Raw genomic sequence first — 9,502 nt, 5'->3', positions numbered from 1 at the left:
AGGCCACCATGCTCAACCAAATGAGATAGGGCCAGGTGATGGTCCATCATAATGCAGCTCATAACAGAGTTATAACTTATGCTAGAAATTTGTAAGACTTGCTAACTTATGTCATGAAGTAGATGTGCAATGGTGCTGTGAAGGGAACTGCCACCCCCCCCCCCAACCTATGTATGCCTAAGTACAGCAACTGCCTTGCATCACACTTATAGTATTACCACCAGAATTCATGCACTGAGGGTGTGCCTCCAGCACTTACCCCCCACTCCCACCTCCCCGTTCGGAACAGCCAATCAAACATCTCCTCTTCATTCCTGTTTTCTGTCATCAGTGACTCTTTCAGCAGCCAGACTGCTAACTAAATCTGGGTTTGTCTTGGTTACAAGTCTTCAGTTTTGAGTGATATGAAGTCCACCAAGAAGGTCATTGCACGAGTGCTGCATAAAAAAATGATTTAGGGCCATTGAAGGACATTGTTAGCATAACAAGGGGAAAATCAGAAATTGTACTGAGAAATTATCTAAGCAGATTGATTTTTATATGCAGATTAGCTGTGTGTGTATGTGTGTGAGTGTGTGTGTGTGTGTGTGTGTGTGTGTGTGTGTGTGTGTGTGTGTGTGTGTGTGTGTGTGTGTGTGTGTGTGTGTGTGTGTGTGTGTGTGTGTGTGTGTGTGCATATGTGCACGCGCATTTTTTTTTCAGGGAGGCTAACTACTGTGTTTTTATTTAAAGGTGGTTTGTATAAAGTATTTTATACATGCACACAACTGCACATGTGATACAGACTGATTTTTCAACAACTACCAATTCAGAAAAGATGTTCATTATGATTTATGCATTGTATCAATTTATGTAAAGGCGTAGTGTGTGATGTTTTCTTAACAAGATACTTTCAGCAAAAGGGCAATTCATCTGAAGACAGCAGCAAGGTAGTGTAAGATAAAAAAAACAACTATTTTTTGATTGCTTAAGAGAACAGTTTATACAGTGTAACCTGGGGATATAAAAAGGCCAGCTGGTGAGCATGATTCAATACCTGAGCAAGGAAACAGTCACAAAATGGCAGACAATGCTGTATATATGGGAGTTTTTGATATTGATGTGGAAGAATGGTCAACTTATATTAAATTAGTGGAGTTTCATTGTGAAGTTAATGAAGATGCACAGAACGTTTGAGTGTTACTTATTGCAGTAGGCACCACAATATAGGCAGCTGTTGTGCAGTTTACTCACAACATAGAAACCTAAATCGGTACCTCCATTTGAAAATACTGTAAAGAGTTTACAAAACATTTAAACACAAATCCATTAGCAGAATGATATCAATTTTTAGATGAGAACAAAGGAGAAATGACAGTATATCTGATTATGTTGCAAACTACATATACTATAGGAAAACTGCAATTTAAAAGTGATTGGCTTAGACTACAAAAGTTAGACTTTTGTGTAGCATGCATGGCTAAAGTACATTAGTAAAAGGTTGCTAGGAATGATAGAGTTATCAGAATATAAGACAGTGAACATTGCAGTGTCCACAGATGCAGCTGCAAACAAAATGCTACTGAGTTGCAATAGGATGCAGCTGAGTGTATTATTAAAGAAAGCTTTTAAACAGACATAAAACGATGCACATTTTCATTGTGGCACAAAATAAAGAGAATAGTTCACAACACATAAGGTTGACTTCAACAACAAAATGACAAAAAAGTGGTTTTGTAGGGGGCATGCCTCCTCTATATCCCTCACACTTCTGCATCTGTAAACATATTGATTACGGTATACCTAGTGGACTAATGCACTTTGCAACCTTGGGAGCTGATCAGTTGGGAATATGGATTACTATTATGAGCGGGGAAAGAGTTGGCCAGGGATACCAATGGTTAAGAGGCTGAGTCTGAGACATGGCAGCTGGGGTCCTTAGGAACATGCAATAAGAGTAGGAGGTCATCAAGGAATACAGATTAATACTGAAGAGGAGGCTGGGGATACCAATTACATAAAGGCTATGTATTGGTGAAAGTGGCTGGAGACTTTGATTAGTGATAGGAGTGTTTTCCAAGGGGTCACTGATTATTTGTGCAGAGCAGAGATGAGGTGATACAATCAATTAAAAATGGGCACATGTGGAGAGTGACCAAGAAATCTGATCACCTCTGAGAAGCTCATATGTAGTTTGGTGAATACCTCTCAACCTCTTAGAATAAGAAATCTGGACAAAGGTCAATAATAGGGACAGTTTTTAAATAATGCTCTTACAAACTTTGAAAGTCGATAGAATAACAGGTTTTACATTAACATGGATTTTCTGAAGTTTATGGAGTTTGAAACTCAAATGTGTATCATTATTTTCTGACTTCAGTCCTCAATGATTTGCCACTGATTTGCCAGGAAACCAAAATCTTATGAGGAACAGACCAAATATAAGAGTAAAAAATCTGGACATTCTGCGAAAATCTGGACAGTTGAGAGGTATTTGGCACAAAATATGCTGGTAGACTATGGAGATGGACCCATCACAGTAAGGATGCTGAGAAAGCCCCAGCTCCAGTTGTCATCAGGTCAGGTTGATGTTGATCACCATTTGTCCAATGTAAAGAGCAGGTTTTGGGTGCATTGATGATTGGCAAGGAGGCATCTACTGCTGGCAGAGAGATGACAGATGGATTGTACATTAGAACTTCCTGAAATGCTAAACCAGACCATCTGCTACCAGCAGAGCTTTTTGTGGACTGCATTCCTGCACCTGCTATATATACTTAAGGGGGTTCACTACATAATCTCGAAATTTTAAAATATCGAATTTCAAAATCTCGAGACCATATAGCTGAAACCCTTAAATACCAAAAGAGCAAAAGCGCAAATTTCAAACTCCCGAAGTTCGGAGATGTTGAAGTAGCGCTTCTGGTGTTGTGGTATGTGAATGGATAGGTGGAAGGTCAGGTAAGTATCTATGTTTAAGTGTGTTGGTTAGGGGCTTCAGTGTGTATGTAAGTGTGTGTTGTGACTGTGATGTGTGTGTGCGAGGGGAATGTAGGTGTGTGGTGGTGTTTCTATGTGCTTGTCTGAGTAGTGCAACCTTGGAGTTAGAATATTTAAGTAGGGGGGTTGGGGGGCAGGGGGGGCTTTCCCTCCTGCTTGTATGTAGTGTAGGTTTGTGTGTTTGTGTTTTGGGCGATGGTGTGTGTATGTGTATCTGTGTGGTGTATGTTTAGTGTAGTGCTCAGGATTTTGAAATTCGCGCTTCTGGTCTTTCAGTATTTAGGGGTTTCAGCTATATGATCTCAAGATTTTGAAATTCGATATTTCAAAATTTCGAGATTATGTTGTGAACTCACTTAAGGATATGTTACATGTTAACAGTGTGGCATTAGCAAATGTGTGGGTAGGGAGCATTTGAATGCAGTTCCCCACATTATATCTTATATCTGCTGCAAACACAGAGTTATGGGTTTGTGCCGGGTGTAATAGAGTTATAATTCAAACATTTGTATTTAACTGAATTGTTGGTAAATGTATACATCTGTTCAAAAATGGATAAATAACAGTTATGTGTAATCTTGTCAGGAACTGTCAAATTTAAATGATGAACATAACAGTCAGAATAATTTGCTCTAGTTTAGCACTTCCATAATTACTGTTAGGGTATTATAGTTATAGCTATTACTGCGCAACAATCATATCCTTGGCACTCAAACGTAAAATACAAATGCTGCATTCCTTCAATGCAGTACAAAGATAGTGTGCTGGGGCAAAATCTACACCACTTTCCATACAAATAAAATGAGAATGAAATTAAATTGTGCATTTTGTTATGAAAGCTACAGATATTGCAGGCAATCATCAATGAAATAGGCAGTCTGAGATATACATTTATTATACTGTGTACACATTTTACAAAGAACACGGCAAAGTCATTCGACTTTGACTTGATTGGTAACCTGTTAACCCTTCAGGCTTTTAGATGCAAATTCTAGGTAATGTTTAAGCAACTAGTTGTAGCTGGCAAAGGGAAACATCTGTTAATATGCCCTTGTTTATTGAAACAGAAGTTTCATTGTAACCTCTTGATGGAAGTTTCCAGCAAGCTGAATGTGCCAGCAGTGTCAACAAACCAAATGAAAGCATAAAACATCCACTGTCTGTTTGGCACCAGAAGTCTTTGGTTGGCTCGTTTTCCACATCTTCGTTCCAGAGGTTTAGTAACAAACAGAAGTTTATACATGTCAATATTGTATTTATTTATTGCTTTTAGTAAGTCAGCCAAAAGCTTTAAGAAGATTGTGTTAGTGTCCAGATTTTAAATCTTCAGCACATGGAGTTTTGCAATATTCAGCTTTCTCACTGTCCAAAATTTGACAAGGAATACAGAAAACTGCATTTATTTTACTCTCTATCCTAACCAGTTACACTATGTAAACCAGCTTCACAAATAGTTAATACACACACACACACACACACACACACACACACACACACACATATATATATATATATATATATATATATATATATATATATATATATATATATATATATATATTATTTATTTATTTTTTTTTAAATATTGGTTAACTAACTGGCTAGGCATACTGGGCTGGTACAAGGCCTTTTTCAGGCATGACCCAGACCACTGTGGCACTAACTTACAATAACTTTTGCAATTGTGCAAAACATTGAGGAAGTATAATTAAATGACAGAAGCATTTGTAGATTTGAAACAATGCATATGTAAGATCAGTAAAACAGTATAAGTGATAAAAAAGAGCAAGATATACCTTTCTCTTATCCTTATTCTATGACCTACATATACCGCATGCACATTTACATATTTGTAGATGAACTTTGTACTTTTATAGATATATTTGTATGCAAAAAGCATGAATAACTTAGTTTTTCAGCCTGGTTTATCATAGCACACACAGCTATTTTCGTCTTCCTCCAGATGCTTTTATAGTTGTTCTCTGAACTTATCAAACCCGTGTTCCTGATTTTCTCAGGAAGCTTATTCCAGGTTGCTGGGGCAATTTTTGAGAAGTCCTCTCAACTAGCGGAAAGATTGGATCTGAGGGAGTATTGTACTAGTTGTGTTTCTAAGTTCATAAGTTTTACTCTTTATTTGAAGCCAATTATTTGGGGGGAGGGGAGTAGTTTTCATTTATTAGTGTGAAGCATACCCCTCAACCTCTTGCCACAAGAAATCTGGACAAAGCCAAAAATTATGAGGGTACAAAGGGCCAAAAATAGGGACACATTTTAAATATTGCTCTTATAAACTTAGAAAGTTGATAGAATAAAATGTTTTGTGTTAGCATGCATTTCTAATAGATATGAAGTCTGTAACGCAAATGTCTACCTTTATGTAATGACTTCAGTCTTCAGTGATTTTCCAGAAGACTACAAATTTTATGAGAACAGATCAAAAATATCTGAAAAAAATCTATATATTCTGCAATAATCAGTTGAGCGCTATGGTTTGAAGGTCAGTGTGTTTAATAGGAAGGTAGATCTAGCAGGGATCTGTAGCTAATTGTTGTTGTACAGTAGTGTTCAGTGCTGGAATTCAGATGCACAAAAATTAGATTTTATTTTCCATTTTTTCAGAATGGTGGAATTTGGGGCTAAATGTGGGACAGTAACTGGAACAGCACATTCTAATTTTGGCAGGAGTAAGTTAATGGTAATTGTCGTGCTTCTTTACTAAGGAGATGGGAGATTTTATATGCCACTTTTAGATGGGTTAGTACTATTTGTAAACAAGTTTCAACATGGGAAAGGAAGGTTTAGTTCTGATTTAATGATTCACAACAGGTAAAATTTGCCCATGTGGGTCAGACATTCTTAGTCATCATAGGATAATAGGGGTTGTAGCAAGTCTTTGGGGTGTACATAGAAGCATTACAGTGGATTCAAAGTGTTTAAACAAAATCTTCTTTGAGTCAGTCACCAGAGCTGTGGATGAAGGCAAGGTGGTTCACATGGCCTACCTTGATCTGGCCAAGGCCTTTGATACCATTCCCCACTCAGGAATCATATAAAAACTCAGTAAGCTAGGCATTAACCCCTATATCACTAGGTGGGTTGCAAACTGGCTCACAGATAGAACCCATGGTGTGAAAGTAGCTGACTCCAAGTCAGACTGCCGACTAGTCACGAGTGGAGTCCCACAGGGTTCAGTCCTAGGTCCCCTCCTGTTTGGAATCTACTTCTCTGAAGTCCAGGCCAACATGAAGGGAATCTGGCTGACAAAGTTCACAGACGATTGCAAGTTGGGAGCTATTATTAACTCCCCAAGTAATGTTGACATCCTACAGAAAGGCCTCACTGAGACCAACGACTGGTGTCAGAAACATGGCCTTAAGCTCAATGCCAAAAAAATGTGTTGTCATTCCCTTTGGGGAAAAACCCAGTTCTCATGAATTACCACATCAATGGTAGTCCACTGAGCACACAAGGCGTTATAAGAGATCTGGGAACACAGGTTGACAGCAACCTCTGTTTCAACCACCACATTGCCACTGTGGTCAGAATGTCCTTCTATGTGACACATCTCATTACTAAGGGTTTTGCATCCAGGAAGAAAGAGGACATTGTCTCCCTCTACTCTTCCCTCATTAGGCCAATCATCGAGTACAATGCCCCATTTGGCATGTACCTCACTAGACACCTGCAACAACTGGAGAGGCCGCAAAAGTACCTTACAAAGAAGATTCTAGGCCTTAAAAACTTGTCCTGTATGGACAGATTCAAAAAACTCCAGGTATTCTCTGTCTCATACCGCCTACTTATAGGCGATCACTGCTTGACTTGCAAAGCCATGTCTGACCTAACGCTGTTAGAAATACTGCATCTAAAGAAACCCCAATCCCTCCGCACCACACACTCCAGAGACCTCAACCTCATTACCACAGTCAACAGAACATGCTGGAGGGGCAGGTTCATAACCCAGAGACTGCCCATGCTATGGAATAGACTTCCCAAACATGTCAGACAGTGCACCTCAATGGCCCTCTTCAAGAGAAATCTTGATGAGTGGATTGGAAATAGAAAACTCACCACGGGGAATCACTCCAGTGGCTCTACTTGACAGAGGCACTGGGAACTAAGGTCTGGTGGCACGATGCCAGGGTAATCCTATGGGCTAGGCTTGTAAAGGCTCCAGGGCCATTAGCCTAGTACACACCTATGAACCTATTCTTTTTGAAGCCACTTTTAAAGTTGTGATAAATAATTTTGTACTGAGGAGTTGATTTTTTTGGTGGAGTAACTAGTTTTTGTGATAACTATATCATTTGTGTATAATAAACAACTTAAGCTTGGTCGTTCTCAAGAAAGATTTTATTTTTATTTATTTATTTTATTTTACATTTGTTAACCGGGCTAGTTCAGATGCTGCGGTAGCGTTGTCGCCTCACAGTAAGACGTTGTCCTGTTCGATTCTTAGCTAAAGCGTCTTCTGTGTGGAGACATGTGTGAATGGGCGTACCTTCGTTGAAGGTTGTACGTCAGGGCTGGCAACTTGGTACATAAAAATCTACTGCCAATCATTAGCGGACCGGAGTTCCGTTGTGGCAACCCCTAACCGGGAAAAGCCGAAAGATACAACAACCGGGCTAGATCAGCTGGATATATTTCCATTTTCAGTGGAGGCCCGGGGAGAAAAGCTCCAAAGGTAACACCGAGATAAAACACTTAAATATATCATGTACAATTTATACAAAGAAAGGATGTTAAAATAAATGAGTATTAATGAGAGGAAAAATACATTAAAGTCCTATGTGCATATAGGATAGGAATAAGTCATTGAACAGTATGATATCTGTAGAATATACAGTACATTCCAAGGATTACATTCATAACATAGGTCATTTAATTTTAGTTGAGATATTTACTGCTATCCAGGGGGGTAAAGTAGTAATGGTTGGTAAGAGGAGGCAGTCCAGAGATTGTACTGAATGTTAAGAGGAGGCAGTACAGGGATGGCAGTAGAGAAAGCAGAGGATTAGTCAGGGTTACAACAAGGACATAACCAATGAGTTTTAAGATGTTTCTTGAGCTTCTGTTTAAAGAGCTGCAGGGAGGGTTGTAAAGTTAGATCAGGTGGCAGAAAGTTCCATTTTTTTTCCTGCAGTATTGGAGAACAAGGAGTCCCCTGCCAAGTTATTAGACTTACTTGTGCTAGCAAGAAGTTTGTTAGAGGATCGTAAGGAGTTGAGATTCCTATAGGGGGTGATAAGGTTGGAAAGTATAGGTGTGTTATCAGTGATGAAAACTGAAAAGGAAAAGAGTCCTATCACAGATCCTTATGGAACACTTGTATTACAGACAGAAGTGCATATTGTTATAAAAAAAAAACAATGAATGTTCAATTAGTTAGTCAGTCAGTAAGCCAGCTGTAGACTTCAGCTGAGAATCCCCAGTATTATAGTTTTTGCAGAAAATGGCATGATTAATTGTCTAAATGCATATTTTCAAGCCTACAAAGATAGTTTAGTTAAGTAACTCTTTGTTATACACACTGTGAGCTAAGAAACAAATAACTGTTAAAGTCCATTACATTCTTCTTCCACTTCAGAAGTGAGCATATATTAAGTACAGGGTGGGCATTATGGGGAAACAACAGACCATCAAGGATGTTGCAGATGGTCTGTTATTTCCCTACAATATCCACCCTGGAGGGTATTATCGTGCTTAGAAAATGGTCTCTGTATTTGTTGGTAATGTGCTTTATATTTTATTTCTGTGTTGGAGTGCTTTTTTATATTTTGCTTCTTGGCAGCAGAACTAAGGTTTGCCTAGTAACGTAAATTCCATCTTCCCATTTCGAAGCTCACCAAATCATACTCTGAGAAAACGTTTCAAACATTGGGAAAAAGTGACCTGGTTCACCTGCATTTCAGTCTAAGGCACTGCTAAGAGAAATCATCTTGTTGCTGATAATTGGGTACAAAGTATATAACTGCAGACAGCTGATCACTGACTCATTAAACATGCTGCTCACAACAGTTTACTTTTATTTTACTTACCTTTGTATTTTTCAAGGATAATAGCTCTTCAATATGATTGCAAGTAAAATAAAAATAAAATTAACACTGATTGTAAAGCACTATGCATAAAACAGATGTTTTTAATTCTTTATATCAGGAATATGACAGTAATTCAGATTATCCTGATATTCAGATTACTCAGTCTTGGATAACCTGGTTTCCACTAGATTCTATACAAAATTTCCTGGGTCTGCCCTGGGCCTCTTCCCAGTGGACCATGCCTGAGCATTATCAGAAGTTGCCAAGATCATCTCAGCTGAGTCCTCCCAGTGTACATACAAAGTACATTGTACAGTAAAATGCAATGACTCTACTCCAAGATCATCCCAGATTGACAAACTCTTCAGTCTATCATGGAGAATAAGCCCAGCTCCACTGTGAAGGTATCTCATTTCTGCCACTTTTATTTATGTCTCATCTTTTCAGTCACTACCCACCCTCATGAGTATAGGTGAGCA

This window comes from Protopterus annectens, chromosome 6.part1 (genome assembly GCF_019279795.1).
Source record: "Protopterus annectens isolate FY-2018-M chromosome 6.part1, PAN1.0, whole genome shotgun sequence".
In the NCBI taxonomy this organism is placed as follows: domain Eukaryota; kingdom Metazoa; phylum Chordata; order Ceratodontiformes; family Protopteridae; genus Protopterus; species Protopterus annectens.
This window is presented reverse-complemented; position numbering follows the sequence as displayed.